Below are 3,701 nucleotides of genomic sequence, written 5' to 3'. Positions count from 1 at the left end.
CGCCCCCTGGTGGACACTAGAGAGAATGCAGCTTGAACACATGAAGCATTGGCTTCACTTTTCAGAACCGGAACAGAACCAAACCTCAGTGTTACTGAACATATACATTATATCTATATATATATATGTTTCTTCTCTTTCAGACCACACTGAGATCCCGCCCCCTCCTGACAAAGTGACCCCGCCCCCGACGCTGCTCTTCCAGGAGGAGATTTGTTCAGAGATCTGTCACTCAAAGGAGCGGTTCACCCAGTCGCTGGGCGGCCTCTCTGAAGTCCCGCCTCCCTCACCTTACTACACCAACAGCTGCTGTCAGGCCTCACCTGAGCGCGCAGGTGAGCGGCCGCTCGTCTCTCTGTCCTGTGACGCTCCAGTTTTTAATTTCATCGTCTTCACAAAATGCTAAATAGCAGCTTTAATCAGAACTTGTTGTTTTAGTAGTGACATCACAGAGGATGACTGTATTTGTGTTTCAGGGTTAACGATGAAGGCTCTTCTTCTTTTCATCTTCACCATCTTCATCTTCACTGCTCTATACTCGGGGTACAACTTCTTATTTATTCACTTAATAAGACAATCTGTGGAAATACTTTAAAGCTAAAAATATATTTTTACTAAACACTTAATTAAAACTACTCATTCAAGTTTGGCTAATGCCTTCGTTAGGGAACAATAACTTTTAACATCTCCACCAACTCACGTGTAGAGAAGGTGAAGTTGTGTTTTCTTTCCATTCACTTCAATGTTGTTTAACGCTGAAGATCGATGCGTCTAAACTACAGTTTTTGGGTTTTCCTGCAGGTGTCTCTTGTGGAGCGCGAGCGTCTCATCGACCGCGTTCTCGGTGATCGCGACGTTTATGCGTAAGTATCACGAATAGAAGTAGAGTGAAACGAGACCGTGGAGGTCAAACGAGAGAGGAAATATTCTCCGATTGTGACGGAGAGAAAATAACAACGTGAAAAACCGTTTGTTCTGCGTGTTACATTATTTTTAATCCTTCTAAATTGATTCTGAATGCTTGCTTTAGAGACTTTCAGGGGAAATTAAAACACTTTTTGAAATGAAATGATTTTATCCATAACTTTGAGACAGAAAATGTAGTATCAGATCTTCTCAAACCCAGAATCTTTCATTTCAGGAAGTAAGTTTCTCGTGTTGAAATGTTATTTTTGTGTTAAATCGCCTCTCTTGATTCGGTGTCTCTCAGTCCTGACGAAGTCGGGGCCGATGGGCGAGTGGAGGAAGGCGAAGACGGAGGTGAGTCCAAAATCAGACACGTGTTTTTCTTTAATTCTGTCAACCGGCAGCTAAGAAACAACAAGAACAAGAACAAGAACAAGAACAAGAACAACAGCTTCTCTTGATTCTGTTTGTTTGTTTACAGGACATCACATCAAGAAACGAGTAAAAGGAGCGTCAGGAGACAGTTTCCAACGTCTGCAGCGTGAAACTGGAAGCGTGACAGAAAAATGTCTGAAGGGACTCAGTAGAAGTATTTCACATATTCTTTACTCACTGTTTGCATGTACAGCACCCCGAGCTCCGGAGAACGTTTGACAGCAAAACGCCCGTTTGATGACTGCAAATGAAAAACCGACGAGAAGCGTCGAACACGAGGGCTGAAGATTTTAAAACGCTTTGAAATTCAAATTGAAGCACTTAACCGTGAAATCCAAAGCGTTAGCGCGGCGACGCATCCATCGAGATTAAACCTCAAACTGAGGCTTTTATTCTCTGGTGTGTTAACTTTTCACCAAAATCATGTTTGGATTTTCCCGGAGTATAAAAGTATATAGAAATCAGACGATGCTTGCTGTTAAAATGCTGAAGGAGCTCATTAACATGGTGACACAAGTTACTGTAGTTTAGCTATAAAACATTTTAAAAGTATCAAATATGAAACATCTAAATGTACCTGATGTCTTTCTGAAATAATGTAAAAGTATATTCTATTCTGGAGAACAGATTCAGGTCCAACAGCAGCGAGCGTCGCTGTGAAGCCCCACTGCTTTTCAAAATAAGAGCTGTGACTTTTAAAAAACAAATGCACAAAGCACACACCTGAAGTTCTGGTTGATCTACGTGGAGGTTGTTACCGCAGGAAGATAAGGATTCCGGAGGAATGAAGAGTTTTATTCCAAAATGAAACAAGAACAAAGTAACTGTAAAGATGCACTAGCTCCGATTTTATTGTGAAAATCTGGCTTCCTGGATAGAGTTGTGACACACATTTATGGTGTCTTTAAAATGCATCATAAGAAGGAGGCGTTTAGTTTGTTGATGTCACCTGATCGACAGGTTGGTGGGCGGGGCCAAGGACCGTCATAATCCTACCTCATTTAGATTAACTAATACTGAGAGTTAAAACTAATCACGTGGTGTTCATCTTCAATAAACTTGATGAATTAAGTCGCGGGATGATAACAGTCAGTGATGTTCCCTTGAGCAGCTTTAGAGTAGCAGGTAATACAGCTCATGTATCTTCTGTATTTCATCCAGGCAGAGTTCTGTTCTCTGCAGCACTTTGCAGTAGAACTCTTCATGTGTTTAGTGCCTTTATATCAGCCAGCAGTGCAGACGCACAGGACGTGTTCAGTGTTTGATTCCTCCTGCAGGGGGCAGCAGACGGGGAGTTTACTGCCTTTGGAGAGGTTTTTTAGATCTATAATATATTTGGCTTCTGACACGTTGTTACTGTGAGGACGAATATAAAACAGATTACACTGTTTCAAAAACAATACTGGTGGAATATTTAACAAGAATAAAAAATGCAAAGTGTGTGAAGCCACAGGTCCTGGAAATATCAGATTTATGAGGTTCATTTTAAAGGAGTGTTTTAACGTCCTTTGAAAGTTGGCATTGAGATGGATATTAATGTCTGTGATGTGGTTAGCTTAGCTTAGCATGCAGGGAGTGTGTTGGTTAAACTGATGCTCCTACCACACTCCTCCCTTTTTAAACGTATTTGTGAATCGTCCAAAGCAAACGTAATCCACGACAAAATTCAGTTTCCTCTGAAAAGCGTAATTCATAACGCAGTTTTAATGTCGGGGCATTAAAAAACATACAAACTCTCAACCTCCTGAGTCGGGTCTGCTTCCACGTGAGGGTTGATGCTTCTTCAGGCATAGTTCACTCTTATTTTGAAACGGGGATTATATGAGGAAGCAATAATTCTACTATGAGCTGTGTTTTTAAATCCTCCACAGTGAGACAAATCATTCCTCGTGCTGTAATAGACGCGTTTAAAAACTAAACGCATAAAATGCCTGATCAATACAAACGCTTTGTGTTGATCTGCGATCGCTCTGATTCCTGTTGGAGGAAAAGAAGTGTGGCTCAGAAATGCTAAAGAGAAACAAGTACCGTATGTCTTTATAAGGTGTTTGACTCTATAAAGCTTTATTCTTTTCAATCATGTTCGGGCCTCAAACTAAGCCAGGCCTTTTAGAAACCCTGAAGCAGGAAGAGATGAGCTGTGCTTTAGTCTCACAAATCAACTCTTTCTGAGTGTAAATGTTTTAAATCTCTGTTTTTGTTTTATCCAGATCAAGCAAACATAAATTAGTTGTGATAATCATGCCACGTTCATGTCCTATAGGAATCACCGTGATTACCAGTTTGTGACGTAAAAGACCCGCCGAGTGAAGCCAAAGCTTCATGTGGTAAAGCTGCATTCTCTCTAGTGTCCACCAGGG

At 41.1% G+C, this 3,701-nt stretch overlaps 1 long non-coding RNA gene across 1 annotated transcript; it reads left to right on the top strand.

The window, feature by feature from the left end:
* The first annotated feature begins 502 nt into the window (after positions 1-502).
* Positions 503-3,695, top strand: LOC116379772 (uncharacterized). The gene is made up of 4 exons (XR_004212472.1): positions 503-543; positions 802-863; positions 1,211-1,260; positions 1,388-3,695. It is a non-coding gene; the product is annotated as an uncharacterized LOC116379772 (long non-coding RNA).
* Positions 3,696-3,701: the final 6 nt, after the last annotated feature.

Source organism: Anarrhichthys ocellatus, unplaced genomic scaffold (assembly GCF_004355925.1).
Source record: "Anarrhichthys ocellatus isolate YVR2014 unplaced genomic scaffold, GSC_Weel_1.0 scaffold5161, whole genome shotgun sequence".
In the NCBI taxonomy this organism is placed as follows: Eukaryota; Metazoa; Chordata; class Actinopteri; order Perciformes; family Anarhichadidae; genus Anarrhichthys; species Anarrhichthys ocellatus.
Note: the sequence above shows the minus strand (reverse complement) of the source record. Positions and strands in the feature narration are given on the sequence as shown.